Here is a 22,378-nt window from a genome sequence, read left to right as displayed (position 1 = left end):
GCCTTAATCAGAATCTAAAGAAAAGGCTGCTCCAAAACTAATCTGCAAATAAAACAGACACTAATATTTTCAAAGCAAATTCCAACAGTCTGTAGTCAAAACATAAGCAGCATTACCACAGTAAAAGGGCTTCTAGAAAAGGGAAACACAAGTGAGTTTCAAAGTTGCCTAAGCGTTTAACACTGACTTCACCATCCGTATTACTTTATAACAGATAATGCATAACTATGAAAAACACTGCATAACTTGAAAAAGTCATAATTTCTATATTCAGTTGGACTGATGCAGGCAATCCCACCATATCCCACCCACTAGCATAAATATTCCTATTTGGAAGGACTGAGGTAATGTAAATAACACACTGATCAGCTCAGCATATAGGCTGCAGCATGTGCACGGCTAAGCCGCAGAATCTAACCATTTATCTCACTTAAAGTGTTCAAGCTGTTCTGAGTACTTACAACTTCCCCATTTATATACTGCTATATCCGTTTCATTTAAAACAAACTGAAACAGCTTTGAAATATTTATGTTGGGAAGAATTTAGAAGGCTCGTTTTCTCTTTGACTACTTGGAACATAATAATCTTTTGTGGTAAACTAGTACACTACATCAGGTGAAAGGATCTTCTACTATTGTTTTGCAATACATCAATAAAACGAGACCAAACCCCAACAAAATTAGATTTATGATTTCTTTTTTAAAATCCTACTTTATAAAACTTAGAGCAAAGAACTATGTTCAGAAGTCTGTATTCATTCTGAACTTGAGATTTAAAACTGACTTTTACAGATCTAAGAGTACATAAAGGAAAAGTTTGAAAAGTATCTTTCGTGTTTTGTAGTAGTCACGTCATTTTTTTAGGTCTCTGTGTACATATTATTTCAGCTCCCAAAAGAAGTAAAGGAAGAAGTTTGGAGTAAGACCAGAGACTCCTTAAAGTCTTCCCAATTACATTATATACTAGAATATTTCATGTCTCCCAACCTATGGCATTCCTCCAGTCTTACTGCAGCTAAGTCTGAGTTAATGCTTGGCAGAACTTACAGGTACTAAAGTAAATAAAAATACAAGAGGAGAAAGTACTAAACTAAACTAACTGGGGATATATGAGGTGGCCAGGAGATTAAAAAATAAAATAGACCCTAAAATCCGTAGAAGCTGCTGGCAGTGAAGGAGATGCATGCCTGCACTTGAGAAGTTCACTATGTCAGAAAAAAGCCTGAACAAAACAAAACCAAAGGGAAATTAAAAAAGCATGTGTCTAAAAAGAAAGAGACAACAAAATCTACACCTAACACGTATTAATAGGCAGAGAAATCTAGAAAACAAAGGATGCCTCTCAGGTGGCAGTACATCTTCACTCACCTCATCAGCTTTCAAAGCCTGCTGGAGGCAGATCTACAGAACTTGTGAGGAAAACAGTAAAATTGTCATTGTATACATTATTTGCATCTCACTACTACAAATCTCAGGGGAACATACCCATAACTGCTTTGAAAACAAAATTATCCAGGCAAGATCCTTCCCAGCAGCAACACAAGCAGCAGCTCATACTTGCCAGCGATATTTCTTGCAGCGTGGACCTAATTTTTTTTACAGATATATTGAATTTACATAGTCTTCAAGGCAGTCAGATGGAAAAACAGTATTGATTTCTTGTCTGAACCCCTGCAATTCAGCACTTTGATACAGTGAGCTAAAAAGGCAGAGCCCCCACCTGTGATTACATACTGCAGTCTCACACAGCAATTCCTTGGCGGAGGAAGAGGAATGCAGTTAAGGCCAGGGTCATGCCTTGGCAAAGACCAACCACCAAAACAAAGGCACCACTGGAGGCAGCAAAGAGAAGAATCTCTTCTTAAAAATAGTATCACCTCCAACTGAAAAGTGTAGCCTGTTGGCATGCAGAATTAAGTACATTGTGTTCGAAGGTACTGTGAAAGAAGACAGAGAACTTATCCTCCATATGCCTTGACCATCCCAAGAATAAGCCTGCAGAGGCTGTATTCGTGAGAACACTTGGGAACACTTCCCACATTGTTTTGAGTTTTTGTTTTTCTAAACATTAATTAAATTCCCTGTAGCTTACCTCTGGGAAAATGAACCTAGAAACAAGGATAAGAAGATAGAACAAAGCTAAATATAGGTATAGTTACCTGATGCTTCAGATAACCAGTGAGTCATTTCAGTAGAATTAAAGTCATCGCACTAGAATTAAAGCATTCAAAAATTAAAGGCTGGTGGTGCACAATCTATAAAAGAATGGAAGACTACATTATGTGTGTATCCAGGCTACATCTCACAGATCCCTTTTTTCCCCCCTCCTTCCCAAGATTACCTGTATTTTATGTTACAAGATGAATCATTTTGTTCTTTATACAAAGTTCTTTAACATAAGGAGTACTACTAATTTGAAGAGACTCAAAATATTAAGCTAACAAGATACGGAGCTATCATCACTTGGGACTCTATATAAACACCTTCTCCTGCTTCCCTTAACAGTGGTATTTAAAATGTTGACTGTGACTAAAATAGGTGAGTGCAGCAACTTAGTATAATCATGAGCAATCGCTCAAGGAAACATGATCTAATACTTGTAATTTAAAATTATCTTGCAATCTGACTTACAGAATAAAGAAAACAAAAATATCATTCAGCTGAGTCAACATTCTCATTACAGGCTGGCTATCATGGCGAAAACTAAAGCCTTGCAAAAGAAAATGTTCCTATAGAAGTTATAAGGTGTAACTTGAAACAGTCACAAAGTAAGCATGGTGTATATAGATTTATTAATTACTTTGAACCTGTTTTTGAGAGTAAAACAGAGAAAGGGAAGACAGATGACAAGTAGAAAGATCTACAGAAGATAAAACACACTAGAATAATCCACAGGTAACAGAAAACTTCATTTAGGACTGACGCAAATACATCAAGCTTGGAAATCAGACTGATTACATTCTAATACCAAACAATTCCAGATAAAGACAACTTAAATCACACTGAAATTACTGATTTTTGGCTGAGGTTATGTATCTTAGCAGCTCACTGTAGAGTGCTTCTGATCATATACTGTTTATCTGACACAAGAAAAAATACTTCACTCCTCTGAAAGTTTAGAGCGGCTAACCTAGTATAAATTACAAATTGGGGCTGCAACAGGTAGCAGCAATAGAAGAGACAAAGAATTTTTTTTAAATTTTTTTTGTTAAACAATATTAAACAAATCTATGCAGAAACATGTCTTTAAATACATTATAGAACAGAAAGCTATTTGAAGATGTTGACACATAGATGTCAGAGAATGCTAATTTAGGTTCCAGACTGTGCATTTATGTAGCACAAGTATTTATATTTAAGTGTATTAAGAACTCTATTATTAAGAAGCTTGCTACTGGTGGGAGTAACAAGCTCTTCTCATTTCATGCTGCCATTGTAGGAGGATCCAGGGACAATAGTGAAAAAATATAATCAGCTATTAATGAGTACACTGAGAAACTATTTTCTATTCCTTGTACTCATCAGACTTCAAGATAGCACAGAATCTAGTGCTATTTCCTCTGGAAAAAATAAATAGAGATTCTTTTCATTCAACACACCTTCTAGGAAACAGGTCTGAATTGGAAGCATTTAATTTTATTGCATAGCAGGTAATTCTGGATCACCCACCATGACATTAGCTACCCTTATGGAAGAATAGCTACATTTGGTGGCATGATGCAGCTTCTGATAAGCTAGGAGACAACTCCAGAAGTGGCAATGACAGTGCCAAAATTTCAGGACTGAAGTCCTCCACTGGAAGTTCACTTAAGTCTCACCATGTTGCATATAAAGAGAGCTGCTTTCCTTCACAAAGGGCTTTTCTTTGTGCAGAAAACATGCAGACAACTGCCTTCTAAATAGCTCAGTGCCCCATATCACTACTGGTCAAAGCTAACCAGGGTTAAGTGAAAAATCCACAGTAGGCATTTAACTCTTGAGATTAGCAGTCGATTAATGTGACCTATCGGCCCTATTTCGTACATCAAGTTCCTTATGCAATCGTATCTATGTGTAGATACATAGTAGGCGTAATAGAAGGGTTATCCCACCAAATGTCTTTATTCTGTAAACTTTCTCACTCGGACAGGGACCCAAAAACCTCTGTGTTAAGTAAAAAGTAGACTGACCATGGAAGTTAAATTTCTTTACAATAGAAGATTGAAGGTAATCAGAACAGAGAAAACAATCTCTCTCCTATATTACACGTTTTCGGAATATCCTTCTTCATAAATTCAAGTTAATCTTCCTTTTAAAAACCTTACAAACTCCAAATTTAGTTGTTTTTAGGTTTTATGGCTCATTCTGGAAGTAATAAAATCACATACCTAATATTTTGACAGTGTACCTCTGGTAGTTAAAGTATCTGAAAATGTCAGCGTCTATGAAAATGTATCCACCAAATAAACAGCAGGAACACCTGTTTTGTTTAATTATTAGGAGTGGAGCTGGAAGATCTGTGGATCTCCTAGGAGAATAAACTTTACAATTGTCACAGCTGAAAGAAAAGCTTTCAAAAGAACAAAGCTTGCAGCTCATACTGAGTCATTTCTGCATGTCAACACTGACTAGTAGCTTGGAGCTTATCAAACTGTTGGCTGTTGTTTTGTTTGTTTTTTCAAGAGCTTAACTATAAAAAAATAATCAAAAGAAAAAGTTGAGGCAATCCACGCACTTCTTTTCCTCAAGTTGCCTCCTCTAGAGAAACTGATGGCAGAAATTCCTGTTGATATGACAGGATGCAAAAGCCACAAAACTCCTTTATATATCTGTGTGTCCAGAGCCCAGAGCCACCTGAGAGACAAGGGGCATTTCCAAACAAGGACCACAAGAATTGTGACAAGTACTTCACTGGACACTGTACTCCAGTGTGAATGCATCTCTCTTCTCCAGTGAATGGTCACACAGAACATTAACTCTGAACCCTGGACATTCACATATGTGCTCAAAGATTCTTTTTCCTACTAGTATTTTCTTTACCATACTGCCTTGGAGAGGGCTAGTGAAAGGTGGGACCTGTCTGCTTTTTTACCTCTGTGAATGCTCATCTGCCTTTTACTAGTCAGAACTTCAACATTACATGATGGAAAAGTCTAAGACCACACTCCAAGGAGTTTAGGGCACCTTAAGGCTTGAAGGTCACATACAATGCAGGCAAAACACTGCTGGAAAAGACAGTTTATTTCTCTTTCTGCAACTGATGACTAATTCTCTGAGAAAATGCAGGAACTCCAGCAAGGACCTAACTAAAGCCCAGAAATATCTGAAGAAGCAGTAAAAAATGGTGAATTGATATTTTCAAAAATTTGGTAAACTGAAGTCTAAGACTTAAGAACAACAGTTCCCTAGGTATGACTTCATGGCAAAGAGACTTCCTTGTAATCCTTGGAGTGCAGTTGCATATTGCTATACAGAGAGATGTGATTGTCATTCACTGACCTCTCTCAGCATCACAGCAAGCTTTGGGGTCCTCTTTTTCCCCCATCATCAGTTTCAGATACAATTCACCAATATCACAATAAAAAGGCAGGGTCTGAAATTCTTTGAGAAGTGTGAAATGAGGAGGCACCAAACAAAAAAAGGAAGGAGATCACTCTAGCAGTGAGAAAATGATTCATCTTACAAGATCTTGTCCCTTCTCCTCTCTGCCTCTTGTAACTTCACATTTCTTTACTGGTAGGCCCACCAACTCAGGGAGGATCACCAATTCAGGCTCTCTGTCAGAGACAATTCAAAGACACAGCTCAGAGAGTCCTATCTCCCTCAACCACTTCACATCCACACGCTGTTCCCACCAGATCCTCTTTCTCTGCTTTTACCTCTCCAACAGAGTGTCTGCAATGCTTTCTCCTTAGCAAGCTTTGTTGTCCCTCCTTTGTTTCTGCGGTCCTACTCAACCTTTTGGTCATCTGCTCCCTCCTCTCCCATCCTATGCCTGTTCCTCCTTCCCCAAGACTTTCTGTGTGCACCAACCCATGTGTCCCAGCCTCTGTTTAACACAAATCTCTTCAGGAAGCAGCTCCCAAACATGGCTCAGTAGTGCTGCTCAGCAGCACAGCAGTTTCAGTCTCACCATCAGCCATCTTCTACCTCCACTTGGCCTGATTTTGCTAGATAGTGACAGTGCATATATTTAATTTCTAAACTCTGCTACTCTAATTATTACGAACTAGAGCAGCAGAAATGGAAGGACTAATAGCAGCATGAAGTGCAAGTCCAATAATTCAAAACTCTGCTAAAAATGGCAGTCATCAGCTGGAAACAAGAAAAGAATAAAGACCATCATCTCAGTTATGAGTTGCTGTGATAAAACCACCTGTGACAGGGTTTTCAAGAAAAAGTATCAAACATAGTACAAATTATGAACTTTCAGTAAACTAGAGATGCACAACCTTTTCCTCTGAGAAACTGAGCTAAAAAAACTAGCAGGACATTTAAACCAGTTGATGAAGAAAACCACATTTTCAACTACTTCAGCAGGCAATCAAAATGAGATCTTGCACCTTTTAGTGATGCACACTGAGTGAAAACCATACTGTCAAGAAAATGTAGTTTATTCACCAATATTTTTCCTTCAAATCACCAGGGACATAACTGTTCAAAATACAGACTGGAAGAAAAAGCTGTTCATTTAGGGGAACAAGATTTCTACAGCTCGTAGAAAACAGACATCAAGCCTATCACACGTAACACGTGATGTGGCATGTATTACCTGCAGCATAATCAGTAAGATGAGTATATACTAATGAATTCATGCATCGCCATTCTTTGCATAGGAGTACAGACGGGTTTTTATCTCATCCAGAAGAGCTGCAGCACAGCGTAAGAAACGTTGGTGCCAGCAGAGGGAGGTAGTTGCTCTCCAGGACATGCAGCTTCACATTCCCCAATACACAGTAGGAAGCCAACAAGTTTGTTTTTGTGGAAGTGAACTCACCCCTCAGCCATTGTGTAAATGTGGCTTTAAATCAAGCTGTAATTAGATTTTGCTGTATTTAACAAAACCCCTCTTGTGCTCCTCTTTTCCAGCTCTAGACAGGAAATAAATGTATTTGTGAAAGAAAAAAGGAAAAAAACATTTATGCTTCTTCCCAGAGCATGCCCTGGCATGCATGCAAAAGTAAGTACAAAACAAAACAATAAACTTACGGGACACTCAATCTTCACAATATATAGGAACACAAGAATCTCTCAGCCAGTCCACTGTTACACATTATTATCAATATTTTGCTTCACCACATTAGCCTTGTTAAAAGATACTAACAGTCCAACACTTGGAGTTCAGCTTTTCTCCATAAATTCAATTTACTTGGCAGAAAACAGAAGTGGAAAACCTCTGTGAAAGACTCAGGCAAATTAAGACTGCCACGTATTCCTTCTAAGATAGATCTTTTCTTTGCCTCTTATTTAACTCTTACAGTCACCGTACTCCCAATTTTAAGCAAATAGCTTTATCCCCTGCTTGCAGTCTTTGTACAGACTGGTACTCCTAAAATAAAAGTGTATGTGTTTTCTTCAGATCCAGTTTACTGTAATACATGTTGCACAAGGTGGTTTTATTTTAAATTCTTTATGGACTAAACTGCATAATTCCACTGCACTTTACATTGCCATATGAGGAACTTCATAGCAAATGAAGTTGAGTACACTCAGAAAAATAAACAGACTCAATTGCATTTTGGTTACAAGGCTTACAAAGAATTTATGGTGGTGGCAACAACAATGGGTACAATGGTAAACTGGTGCAAGTAAGTGACCAGGACATGCCCAAGGCCACAGAGCAAGTAAGCTGCTGATAAAAGAACAAAAAGTTTCTGCTCTTTATCTAGAACTTCCCAGGGAGTCAAAACTTAGGATAACTATCTGGTCAGCTTCAGATTCTTTAGAAAAAAAGAAAAGGAGACAACTTCTAATTACTTACAGACATGCACCACTGCTTAGTTATTTACAAAGATACTAATTTTTAGGAGAGTCTGAAAAGCATGCCTTTTCAAAATCAACTTATTACATGAACGTACACTCTTAATACCCTAACTCTCTAGAAATCTTCTATTATGCTGCAAGTTTTAAGAAACCTAGGGCTGGTTTAGACTACTCAAAAGATAACCATGTTGTCAAGTCGGTTTGCAGTTTTATCTCTAAACAGAAAAAAAATAAGGCAAAACCAAGTAGATTATCCTCCTACAGCTTTAAGAGCATTCTTAAATTTGATTGTTGTTGGTTGGGTTGTTTTTTTTTTTTTTAACAGCCCATACTAGCGCTTCCTGAAGCAGGGTAATGAAGTTTGGTTCAGTACCAATCCAAAACGACAAACCAAAAACTCTTATTATGTGCACAGATTTTCTGGTTTTGAAACATAGAAACCATCTGAGCAAAAGCTCACAGGTATTCAGTATTAGTATATATATATATATATATATATATATTAGTACATATATATATATATTAGTATTCACTAATTTTCTCTCACCTTCTTTGACTCATAGAAAAAAATTAGCTGGTTTATTTTTCCAGAAGTCTGGAAATTGGCACAATATAGTGCCAGCCAAAACTGTGTGAAACATTTTGAAAATAATGTCTAACTAAGCCAGCAACTTGGAAAAAAAAAGAAAAAAGTGAGAGAAATCCCGTAAAGCAGGTAGTAGCCAATGGTGTGGTGCTATAACTAGGAAAGGCAAATGTCTATACTACCTCCGAAAGTAGAGGCATACAATAGGATTAGCCTTATATTATTTAAGTTTTTTAACAGCAAGACTTCATCCTCCTGACAACATTCTGTTTCCAGCAGGACTCAAATTCCAAGTAATTCTTAAAATAAAGTAGCAATAGCTATGTCTGGCAGAGCTGGAACCATAAAGACAACATCAACACCCAAAACAGTTTATTCAGGTTTGACTCAAGAGGAAAGACTGCATTTCAGACCCAACATACCCAAAGAAGCTTCCAGACTACCATTTTTAGGTCACACCCTGTACTTTCTCCTGCTTTTCAAATCATATTTAGGAAGGTCAGATCATAAAGTGGATCACATCGTGGCACTGCAAATGCAGATATTCTCTACATAATAATTAGCGCCCTTATTCTCATCCCATGCATACTGTTTTGCTACTCTGAGAATGTTATTTTTGTTTATTTCTGAGAAGTTTTTTTTAATCCCTTCCAAGTACCAGCATCCTCAGCGCAGCTATCTCATGCTCCATGAACTTTAGTGCAAATGCTATAAGTGTTTCTCTTCTTCTTAACAACTTCATTACAGTGCTTACACAGGAACACAGTGCTTGTACTGTAACCATGCAAAGCAAATATTCTGTAGTAAATGTAAGCTTTATTCAAAGTGTAGCTTTAAAATTCTTTATGGCATACTCTAGCCTGGACTGCCAGTGCTGGTATAGAGAAAACAGCAAAAGGAAAATGACAAACCTTTCAAGCTAACAAGAATTTTGGAACAGTCAAACGGAAAACCTATGGTCTAAACACATTGCCAAAATGTGTCAGCCCGTTTGTTGAATTTAACTGCATTTCTGTTTCACTTAGGGAGTCTGAGTAGAAATGGTTGAATCTTACGATGAAAAATCTTACCAAAAAATTAAGGGGGGAGGAATGTGTCTCTTCTTCTTCTAAAGATTTATGTGATGTTCCTTATAACACCATTCCTCTGAATGATGCCCCTACTGGGGCAGTACCTCCAGTAATTTGATACGCCGCAACACAAGACATTATTTCCCAAATAGCAGCCAGGGAGACATTTATGATTGTAGAAACACCAAAGATCCAGATTTGCCACCCCAATTAAGTTAGGTATTTTGTCCATCTTCAGGAAGCATTTCAGAAAATAAACTTAAGCTGTTAAAGTTTGTTGGGCAGTATCTAATAGCTGAAATCTCTATTATGTCTAAGAAGCAACTGGATATATGTTGTCCTTATGTTTAAGAGAAAACATGATAATCACACTGTCGCTGTATGTTTAAAAATCAGTATTTATACTATGAGTAAAACAATTCCGTAGTTTGAAAATATACAAAATTGTATTAAAGAATGTTTGAATCTGTACTGAAATTTGGCACAAATCTCTGTTTTCACTGTTTTCCTCCAAATAAACCAAATCAATAATATTTGTAATTTGGATTCTATGTACTTCTCTATCAAGACTCATTTGGTAGCCTTTTAAAAGAAAATAATGCAGCTATCAGCAACATTGCTTCTCCTCTTCATTGTATTATTACCTTCTCCACCATCTCAAGGAAAAAAAACTCCAAAAAACCTCCAATCCCAGACTCCCATACAACTCAAATCCCCATGTTCCTCTTCGCTAACCCAGAACATTCCAAACTATCCCTGCAAAAAGGACTTCAATTCGTCTACATTATCTTCTCAGGCTCTTTATTCACCATGAGATTGACACATATGAGACGAATGGAGGATTAAAAAAAATTGATTAAATTTACGTGAGAAATGGAAGTAGAATTTTTCTTTTTTAAAAAAAAAAGATGAAATATACTTCTAAGTTAGCAGACAAGTATCAAGTAATGATTTTCCTTCTGGTAAAAGTAAGCATGACCAGCACACAGACCATCAGTGACAGACTTCCCAAAGAAATACATCTGGGAAGCAAGGCAGCATCAAGGACCCCATTCTAAGGGCTATTTTGGCAAAGACTTTCTGCCAGAAGTAAGATTCTTAAGCAAGGCTGAAATCCCATCAAGGTGAAAAATAAGGAGAGAAACACCAATAGCCTTTTACAGCAGAGAGTTTAAATAAAGTCAAAACCATTAGTGGAGGCTGTGAGGAATCAGAAAGGAAACAAAGGCATAAAAGTTTATGCACTATGAAAATAGGTACTGTTGGTTTTACTTATTAAATAAACTCCATAGTTCTATTGTAAAAACTATTTTGGACTCCGCTAAAGAATGCTTTTGCATTTTGCCTCTTCTAGCAGGAGAAAAATCAAACAACATTTAATGTTTAGAGCTTACTCTGTACAAAGTGGAAAACGATTAAGTTAGCCCTTACTGCTCACACTGAGTGCAGGCCTGGTTTTTTGGTGGTGTTATTTTTTTACTTGTTTTTAAGGGAAAAAAGACTCCACTGAAAGGCACACATGGCTGTGTACATAGATCTGCTTTTGCTGGTATCACTACCACAGACCTAAGTACTTTAATTCAGGAAATGTAGAAAAATCATTGAACGATTTCAGAAAAAAAAAAAATCACAAACCCACTGAGCTTGCTATTTTGAAATCCAACCTAACATTAATGGCAATAAAGCAAAGAATAAAATCCAACACCATAATATCTCAAAGACAGAGTGATGCCTGAATAAATCAAAATCACCAGTTTTGGTCTGCGGTACAGAAGTTTACATTTGAATGCAGCTGGATCGCGGTCAATGAGCCAGCTCCCATAGCAGCACCTCCGAGCTGTATTGATTTCCAGGGAAGAAAAGGCACTGTAAATCTGCTTGAGTAGCATTGCGTCATACTTTTGGTCGGTTTCAAGAAGTAAATTAAATGTTTTCCATTAGTATGGTAAAGAAGCTATACAATTTTGTTTTTATTTCAAATAGAGTCTCAAGTTACAGAACACTTTAGCTAACTCTGTGGCAAGGACTACATGCTTCGTGTTTGTAAAGCCAGCAATTCATGCTTATGTGAAAACAGATGTGCGCACTGCACAGTTCCCAAGGTTGGGGAGGTTTTTTTAAGTGCATTTCTGTTGATTAAAAAAGATCCCGTTTTTCAGTCAAATCATGGAATACACTGAAGCAGAAACAACCAGGGAAGGGGGAAGAGGGGAAGAGCAAAGGGTCAGGAGCAGAAGAAAATTTTAAGGGAATAAAACCCACACACAGAGAGCAGGCTATGAGCTATGCTGCAGTACAACAAAGAGAAGCACAGTTCTGAGAAGCAATAAGCTTAGCATTATTTGAGGTAACAAGAACTCCTTGATCAATTATTTATATGATTTACAACAACAGTTACAGCTGCATCAATGAAAAAAAAAGAATCTAGGGCAAATATAAAATCTTCACAGCTATGAACTGTTCTTGATTTTCACCAGAACTTTTGGCTGTCTCGTATCATGTGTTTCTGGTTAGCAACAAATCCCTCCAACAAAGGGAAACGAGACAGAAAGGCACAGAACAAACTGCCTTGCTGGAAGCAGTGACAGCATTCAAGGCTGCATTTCCATCCTGGATGCTATGCTGTGCACTGACAGTACACTAACACTGTTGTACATGAAACCTAACCACCACCACCCCATGGGATTACAAGGATACTTTCTAGGAAGTCTTTACTCTCTTAATGTATAAAACTGCACTTCTAATATAAATAAACATTTAAATAACTTTCATAAGAAATACTGTATTTTTTAGTGGTTATCTCAACTTGCATTGTTTCGTGTACTCCTAAGGCAAGTGTAACAAAAGGAAACATTTTGGAGATATGTATTTCTGGACTGGGTTTTTTCCTTCAGTTTGAAATCAGTGTATAATCATCATCATCATCATCAGTTTTGCTGTTCTGTCAAGGTTTGAATACTCAGTTCAATACTGAGTATCCTCAGTTGTTCAAGATGACCTTGCCAGTAGAGTGGAGAAACACAGTTGCAACTGAAATCAAAGAACTGAGAAGCAGAAAGAAAGGGCATAGTGTAACAAAGGGATGAGGGGGCCTAAATGTGCTTGGTGGTCTGACTCCCAGGCATGGAGAGCAGATCATAAGGGAAGGTTATGAGCTGAAACACTGATTGTGCTAATCGCAAAACTTTTGATTTACTCAACGGATGGCAGGACAATGAACTTTGTTCTAGTTCAGAGCTCTAATTTCAGCCTAAATTAGAAAGATCAATACAGGATTAACTACAAAAATCTGCAATTCTTCTCGGATGAATCAAGATATATTTATTTAATAAGCTTTCCAACAGTGAAGTTAACACCTTGCAACAGCTATTTTTAAAAAGTAGAGGTTGGCAGACCTTTAGAAGTACCTACGTTTAATCTTGAAGAAATACGTAGAAAACATTTCCACTACTACTCACTTTCTTCAGCCAACTTTCTACACAAAGTTCAATTAATCTTGTCAGTGTGAAGGAAAGATTCTGCATATATCATCACTACATTCAAAATCCTGGCTAGCTAACAAAGCCATAGCATAGTCAAATCTCCCAGAGTGCCTGAGACTATAGCATTTATAGGTTCAAAAAAGTTCTTGGGGTCACATTTCTTTTTCTTCCATCAGCATTTGCCCTTTACAAGCAAGAATGGGTTCTGGATGACCATACTAAGAAATAACTACAGTGCTGATAGACAGAAATTCATGATATGCAAACCTTGTCCTTCTCCCATTGCTGAAGATATCAGAGAGTATTTCCATATTTTTGTGGCCACTCAAAGCGAGCTCTGAATACGACAATTAAAGTGGGATATGTTTCTAAAAACAGAGCATGCTGTAGAGCTCAGAAACAGCCTGTTCTCTTGTGAACAAAATACTGCAGATATATCTTCCTACTAATAATATAAAGAGTTACTTCTGGCTCTAATCAACAATGCACTATGATGTATACCACTCACCCCCCTTCTGGCATTTGCTACTACAACATTTGTACCAGGTAGCAAGGAGTAATACACACAAAAGGAAAAAGATCAGAGATGTAATTGTGTGTTTATTTAACAAGAAAAAAATCTCTATTTTGAAAATGGTATCAGCCAATTCAATTTGCTTGAAAAATGAATCATTTTACCTTGATGTATGATTTCTGAGCTCCTGCTAAGGCTGTCTGGCCTATTAGGAGGTCTTCACCTTTAACAGAGGTCTCCAGATGAAGGCAGATCTCTTCACTCTGGAACTCCTAGAGGCTCCCTGTAGCAATGCCTGGAGACACAGCAACAGAGAAGGCATTTAGCTTCAATCATCATGCATCATCAAAGCCACAGTTTGAGAGTGGACAACAAGGGTCCTGAAAGGCTGAACCTTGGCTTAAACAACGTAAATTTCAGAAATCAGAACCCTTCATCTTCATTTGGAGACTGAAAGGCTGCAAAGTGGTAGTCAGCAGTACCGAACAAGCATTCAGTCAGTTGTAGAAGGTCTCTACCATTTATATTGCCAGTCCTAACAGCATAATTTCCAAGCTCTGAAGTTTAACAGGTGACCTACAGGTATCAAATCCTGAATTTCTCTCATGTCATTATTTTCCCCATGTTGTCAGAGACATGTACTGGGAATGCTTCAGAGCAAAGAGCACAAATGTGACACATCATCTTCTCGGGGAAGTCGCAGAGTGCTGTGCCACTGCAGGCAAAAAACACAGCCTGCAAACCTCCCTGCACACGACCTCCACCCAGCTGACAAAGCAGTCCTTGTTAAATATCCACTCCAGAACACTGTCTTATGCTCAAAAAAATTGAAAGTAAAAATCCTTACATTTCTTCATCAGAAAGGAAGGATAATAAGACTGCCTTCCTGAAATTAATGTGTTTCACCACTGCTTTTCACATGCAAAACAACCACACAGAATTTAGTAGGTTACAAGACATGACCTAAATCCCTGTTTATGTTCTTTTTCTGAAAATGCCACCTGAGGTAAGATCAGCTCTAATCATACAGAGAAGTACTTGGGTATGTAAGATTTCTGGGGTTTGCTTTTACTTGACAGCATGTGATCAAGCATCCTTACTGGCACAAGCAGATGGCACAGCAGCTTCTTTTAAGCAAACCATTCTGAGCAGTTTCGGTTGTTCAATTATTTTAATTTTCCAATCAGCTATTCTCTCTAGAAACAGGACTGCAATCAGGTCACAGACCATGTGATGCAACACAGGGTTCCTTAAACAAAAATCTCAACAATACGTGCGAAAACTGTTTAAGCACAAATTCAAAACAGGTTTCTCACACAGTTAGCACACCAAACGGGCAGCAATATTTGTCAGATACCAAATACTTTGGGCTTCCTCCCTCCCAGTCTTTGGGGAACTTGACTGACTGTGGGTCTTGCCATGAGTACACTGGGTTCGTTTGGGTGGGTGGATGAAGTCTCACCTTGGGAGACTTGCTGCCTTTGAAACTGGTGCAACAGAAATAGGCAGCAATGGAGGGATTTCAGAGAGATGGGTATCTTCATGTAAATGCTTATCAATTAGAAAGAATAACAAGAGAAAAATGAAGTCATAAACAGAGTGACGTAACATTACCGCTACTCTGTTATTACAGGCCTGCTGTAGTATTGTTATTCTGGTATTTGGTAAAGGAAAAAAAAATTTAAAAACATAGTAAGAAAAAAAAGATGTTTTCCAGCCTTGCCTTGTTTCGTACAACAAAGCACATCAAGAGACTACCAATCAGAAACACACTCTTGTATTATTACAAATTTTTCTGATATTCCAAATTACTGTACTTTAATCAATTCTGAACAACACTCATTTCAGTCTCAAAACCAAAGCAACTTTGCAAGCAAAAGGATGTAGCAACTCAGTTTGAGACCCCTGTAAGTTCACATTTGACAAGTCAGAGGGAAAAAAGTGAATGTGGTCATTAATTGCAGCTAGTAAATCTGTTCCAGACATGTTTCTTGGCTAACAGCTTCAGCAAGTTCAACTACAAACACTTTTATTTCCAAGTTGAGTGAAAATTTCAACAACTATCAACTGGTCAGGATAGAAGACATCCCAAAAATCCTCAGAAGGCTGTTAGATATAATGCTTAAAAATAAAAACGTGCAACAAAATACTGTGGAAAAAGAAGTTCGCAACTTTTTGTGTAGGCAAATATTCAGCTTCACAAATTCTTTCCCTTCTGCCTGTTGAAATTGGACTCTCTTCCTTTTTATTTCTGTACTAAGTTGCTGTTTTAGAATCTGCAAAGAATATGGTCTGTAGCTCCCAAATTTACATCTGGTGCTAGTAACGTTACCAGTCTCCTACGGGAAATACTTATCACTGAGTTGAATATATTCATGTTTACAGATGAAAGTATGGTATAAATATATATGTGTGCATGCATCTGCACCAATATATATATTAAAGTAGCTGCACATTTATCAGTCAGCTTCTCTAAAGTGCTCTGAACTGCACTTTAAAAATATTTTTATGAAACTGTTCTGTATTTATAGTCTACATCCTGAGTTTCAGCCTTTATCCAACAAGCTGGAGCCTTTTATGACACATGTAGTTTCCTGCTTCGCTATCCAGTATCAACAAGTCTTTGGGCTTTTTTTCTGAAAAGACTTTTCATCCTCACTTGCTATGTTCTTCCTCTCTTTCATTCTCTTGCTAAGTATGAAATCAAAGTTTTAATACTTAAAAAAAAATACACAGACTCTCACAAAAGAGAAGCCAAACCTGATTTAGAAGGATTCGTGAATGAACAAATGAATGGGCTCCTTATTCTAATAATCCCAAAGGCATCAATCTAAACCTTTAAACCTCACTCAAGTCTACCGTGAGTTTTCCATAATCCAAACTAAAGTCTTGAAAAATGTAGGATTTCTGTACAAAGAAATAAGCTGATATGGATGCACAGCAGCAGACGATTAAGCATTTGATAACTTGATGCTTCGATAAGGCGTCACCTTAATTGCTGTCACTGAAGGAAAACTGAAGTCAGGAAACTGAAACTAGAAGATATATATTGGAAGAATCTAGCTATTCAAATAAGCAAGCTATTCTTTCTGTGTCAAAAGAGATATGAAAGCTCTCTTCAGTCAAACCTCTGTGAGAGAATAAAGTTATTTAACAAAGCAGAACAGATAGAGAAGATCTCGGCCTTCAATTAGAAACAAGAGAAGATTTACCAACATGTATTGTGCCAAACTATTCAACCTGTTTAATGCAGACCTAAATTTTCACGGGCAGGAGGTACAGACAGGCTCACTCCTCTCACATCTCCATAACTTTCGGGTAAAAAAGCTCACACAAAACATGAATTGAGGGGTGTCAAATTAGAGAACACAATTTTCAGAATCATTAATTGTGGAGTTTTGTTAGGAAGGGGCCATATCCACTAAATCCAGCAATTTCTATACCTGCAGAAAGATTCATTTTCATTAATAACAACAATAAAACTAAACTGTAATCTGTTTGCATAGTCAGGATTAAGCCACTGTAAAGCTAAGGAATCAAAGAAACAGAAAAATCGTAAGTTATGCAGTTCCCACAATTAACATTAATATGTTTGTATTTTGCAGAGCATTACAATAATTATTACTCTATATTACTTTTTCTGGCTAATAAAAGCATAAGTGTCTTCAGTATTGGAGGTTTTACTTCTGAGATGGAACAACATTCACTTTTTCTGACTTTATACACAGTTGTTAAAAATATTCACCCCAACACAGACCAAGACTGATACATTTCATTGCAAAGTAAAACACCTATAAGGAACTAAGAGGAGCCTTATTCACCACAAAGCTTGATGAAAACACAGCTAGTTTTCCCAAGCAAGAGTTACATCAGCTGGACATCTGAAAGGCAGCAATATCATTAAAAGTCTCATGGTTTCACTACCACTATTATTGCAGCTGTGAGTATCTCACTAGGACATCTGGATCAGCACAGCTATCCATCTATTATATATTATCAGGGAAAGTTATAGTACATTTAAAGAAGCACAAAGTGCACTGATCTCCTAACTGTTAATTATATTGACACAAAGCTTCAATTAGAAGTAGATTACCAAGTCCAACACACTATTATTTTTGTTTGCTGGTGTGTATGTACACGTCTAAGAATCATACCTACGAGAAGAGACAAAAAGCCATTTATCTTCATTTGTTTTCTCCCCACATTCTCAAATACTTTCTTTTCCAGTCTCCGAGACCAAGAGTTTCATTTAAGTTTTGTATCAGTTATAATAATACAATAGAAAAAAAAAAAACACACAAAAACAAGTTTTCTGGCCAGCATGGTACCTGGTTCTGCAGGAGAGGTTTTGTTTTTCTAGAGTTAAAAAATAAATGAAAATATGTGTAGATATCACAACAGAAATATCAGAATGTGCAGCCAGGTAAAACAGGACTCCAAAGATGAGTAAAAAGAGACTGTTGTTCTCTTGACAAAGAAATTGTCTTAGAAGAAAATGAAGAGCAGGAACATTAAAGTACTTGAACAATGCAGCAGCATGGATGGACTCATGGGTTTTCATCCTGTCACTCTCTTTGTGCACCTGAGGGACAAGTCAGATGCCTAACAAATTAATAACAACAAAAAAGCAATCAGAATTAGGTCTGCTAAAACAAGTGGTTATAAAAGAGGATAAACACAACTGTTATGGAAAACTATTCCTTCAAGAAACTCCACCGAAAAGCAGCAGATGATTGAAAGTACTCCCCAGTTGAAAGCTTAAACACAGTTCAAGGGGTACCAACTAAAAACTGAAACTGGGAATTTATGAACTGAGTTTATATACTAATGTACCATCTCCTACCCTCTTCAATCTCTGTGAATATACATCTCTTACGAAGGGACTTGAAAGAAGAAAGACTGTACACTTGTGAACATTCCTGGGTTCAGTGACAACAGCCAACTTGTAAAATGATTCAAGTGTGGGGTGGTGTGAGAAGCAGAAAAGGCCCTGACACTGTGCAAGCACTGCTCAGCAATAAGAAAAACATCACTGTATTATCAACACTGGTTTCAGCATAAATCCAAAACATGTCTCCATACCAGCTACTACAAAGAAAATTAACTCCATCCCAGCCAAAACCAGCACAAAGTGACAGGAGAAGATAGATTTAAGAAGGGGCCTGTTACCATGATTTATTTTAAGTAAATAAGACTCGGAAATTTAATCAGAACAATCAAGTTACTTAAGTTTTCCCCATGAAAGGGAATAGAAAAATACCATACTGCCTTATTGCTACAAACATTATAGAGGACCATAAAAAAGGGAATGGAAGTTGAAACTAAAGAAAAATAAAGAGACTCTTTGTATAAGTTTTTTATGACTTCTCTATGAGTTAAAAAAGAAGTCAATTAAATATCCGAAAAATGACATCATTAAAGTAGCTAATTTTCAAATTTAAAAAAACCCAGTGTACTCTCTGAGTTGCTATTGATGATCCAGGGAAGATGTCAGCTATCTCAAAGAGTTATTCCCAAATATAAAGGTTTCTGAATGTCAGCCAGGGTATAACCCCAGAAGTAAACCAAATTCTGAACTGTCCTCCTTTTGAGTTTGCAATTTAGCTTTATTAATTTTTCATAGTCCCCATGAAAGATAAACACTCTGTTGTTCACAAGATGCAAGCTAAGTAATTGGCTTGACTTTAGAACAGACAGTAGGAGCAACCATATGCTATAAACATCTTTGCCTGCTATTTGGGAAAAATCTTAAGACATTGATGCAAATATACATGAGAGGAATTAACTATATGCAGCTGAAGAGGAAATCATGTATGTTACACTACCCTGCCTGCATTATCACAACAAACTTCCCAAAAATCAGCTGTACTGATCTGCTGGGTAGATTTTGAACTCTACTAAGCACAAGAAAAGCATGGAAATATAAGCAAAACTGTGCATGAGACAGATTTTAGACCTGACAAGGTGTCTCTGGCTTTTAATAGTGACACCATTATCATTTTAAGAATGATACTCTGGAACGCACAGACACTTCCAAAACCCTTCACAACATCAAAGTTACACAAGTGTTCCTTAATGCCTTGAACAGATTTGGACTCCTGACTGTTTCTGTAGCAAATCCAGCCACAATAAAAGAAGTCGATTTTTACATAAATTATAAAACAAATTTCCTGTAGCCTCTAATCATCTTGGCAGATCTGCATACAACAAGCTGTGCAGGAGACATGAGAGTTCTAACCCTTCCATCCTGATAGTGAACTCCCACGAGATGTGTTACTTCTCCCTTTGACAATGACCCACATTAGAAACAATAAAAGTGACATCCAATCCCATTAAATGATCAGATCAAGACAGCTCTCACATTTTCAGGACACAGTTAAATGCTGAAGTAAAACCTGCCCAAACAATTTTGACAGGGAACGATGCCAGGGAACTGCAGAGTGGTTCTCCAAAGCACCTGAATGACTAGAGACAGTATGGCACTTTAATCAGATCTATGGAAAATTGGGAAGTAAGAAAGTGCCAAACGGTTCTTGAATACCAAGCCACGCACACTTTTTGGAGAAGTTTTAGGTCATTTTGTTTGCTCACTGGCCAACTTAACAAGAACCGAATTTACAATATAAGCTTGAGAACTAGAACAAGCACAAATTATTAATAATAAGACATTTGCAAATGCAGAGGACAAAAACCCCACTCCAAAAAAATGCACACACACTCCCCAAACAAACAAATAAACCAACCAAAAAAACCAGACCCTTCAGAAGAAATAGGAGACAACTAGCAGGACGAATCAGCTGAGACCAACAGTCACTGACTTATTGATTCATGACGCAAGACCAAAAAACAAATGGACATTACAGCCTGTAAAGGCAAATTTTTCTCTGGCCTGAAAGACTCTCCAGCCCACACTTCTACATGCAAGTTTCCAGGTAAAGATTTTTCATCAGCAAGTTACTAAAACCCCAAAGTAGAAAGAATTCATTTTAATCTCTATTCATTTGAGGACAGCCACTTGCTTACCCTGCTTCATACCCACACTGTCATATCTCTCTTCACAACCCCATGTAACCAGGAAGACTAACTTGTTTCCCAATTATTCAACTGTAATTTTTTGTCCTCGGATGTTTTGCAACTGGAGGAGAAAAGATACAAACAGTGAACTCAATTTTGACTTTAAATCAGTCAACAAATGGAATGTTAGTAATAAGAGACATGAAACAGATACATTACCCGTGACAGGAAATACTAAGTCTACAGTTGGGCTTCAAAACAAAACCCCACAGTCCACTTTGCTGGGAATAAGAAAATATACAAACCTTTGACTTGGGGTCAGGACACGGGGTCAAACACACAAAGAGGATATAAATCAGAGATTATTTCTAAAACTTACTTTGCAAAGCAGAAGACAGTGAGTACTAAAGTATTTATAAAAACATATCAACACTGAAAAAACAGGTAAGTACTAGGGCATATGGATGCCAGCCAGGCACAGATGTGCTGCCTGCTTCAGCAGTCAGTCCTAACCCCTGTCACCAGCCAAGCCTGGGGACCTGGCTCTCATGTCCAGGTTTTGTCTGCATCGGACCTAAAGCAGGGGAGCTTCCCAAGACTCCACAATACTGACCAAGACAGGGACTTGGGAAGGTTTAAGTCAACACACCTCAGCGTACACACTCTAAAATCTTTTCCTATAAACTACATAAAAGCATGACTGCTGTTTACTAAATATACCTAACATTGAACTGCAAGAAACTACAAAGAGTTTAATACTCCCCTTTGTGACCTGTTTCAATACTTCACTATCATCATGGATAGGAACAGTAAAACAGTATCACACTTGCAGGGAAAAAGAGTGCTGGGTATAGGATATCGATGATTTAAATTTAATGAGGCGGCAGAAGGAGTCCTTGCATCACGCCCAATGAAGGATGGAAATGGGATGTCTCACCAAAAGCCTTCCTCCCTGAGCTACCATACGTGGAGTCCATCTCCAGGCCATGGGCTCAGTGCTTCGGACAGCTCAGCAGATGGTTATAAAAGCAGGAATTAAGCATAACATGCCAGCTCTGCAAAAGTTTACCTTCATCAGAGGCATTCCATAATAACTTTGTCACGCTGCACACCACAATTTTGAGAAGCAGAGAAGGAAACAGCTTTGTATACTGATGCAACTCCAGCTTAGAAACAGGTCATTTGAGGCAATTCTGTACAGAAGTAAAAAATACATAAGATGTCATGGTTGCTTACTTTTGTTTCTTTACAGTTAATTATAAAAAAAAAATGTTCATTGGTTAAAAGATTTTAATGGAAATGCGTTACTATTTCTGGACAGAATTTCATTGTAATGGTACATCACTTCCATACCCTAGAAGTACAAATCCAGGACCCTGCTCATCTCCAAGTAGCAGGAAGCTGGCAAACAGGCAAGGGGCAAGCAGCCAAACCAACCACTACCGCTAAGAGTAGTATAAATCAACAGTTCGAATCAAAAGGCTTTACACTTCTCTTCTGAGGACTTTGCCACTTATTCCTCCTTTTATAAACATTTATCAACCTAGTGTCGGGTCACTATGGTAAGGCCTGAAAGGGGCATCAGTTGCAGAGTACCTCCATGGGTTGATTTGGGTCACTTGACTGCCAAATGTCAAACCTCAGGAGTAAAACCTAAGAGACTACATTCTCACTCTGTTCTGACATAAACATAATTTAGCACAGCATAACATGACATAAAATTTTGAAACTTTTCTTACACCTTATAAAT

At 37.6% G+C, this 22,378-nt stretch overlaps 1 protein-coding gene across 2 annotated transcripts in view; it reads right to left on the bottom strand.

The window, feature by feature from the left end:
* Positions 1–22,378, bottom strand: part of FAM110B (family with sequence similarity 110 member B) — a 115,858-nt gene that overhangs the window by 70,877 nt on the left and 22,603 nt on the right. For both annotated transcript variants that reach the window (XM_027903490.1, XM_027903493.1), the window contains exon 2: positions 13,779–13,909. The gene's annotated coding sequence lies outside the window, so the exon portion shown is untranslated. The remainder of the gene's footprint in view (positions 1–13,778; positions 13,910–22,378) is intronic.

This window comes from Empidonax traillii, unplaced genomic scaffold, assembly GCF_003031625.1.
Source record: "Empidonax traillii isolate 1590-97213 ecotype Southwest subspecies unplaced genomic scaffold, ASM303162v1 scaffold971:size222662, whole genome shotgun sequence".
Taxonomy (NCBI): Eukaryota; Metazoa; Chordata; class Aves; order Passeriformes; family Tyrannidae; genus Empidonax; species Empidonax traillii.
Note: the sequence above shows the minus strand (reverse complement) of the source record. Positions and strands in the feature narration are given on the sequence as shown.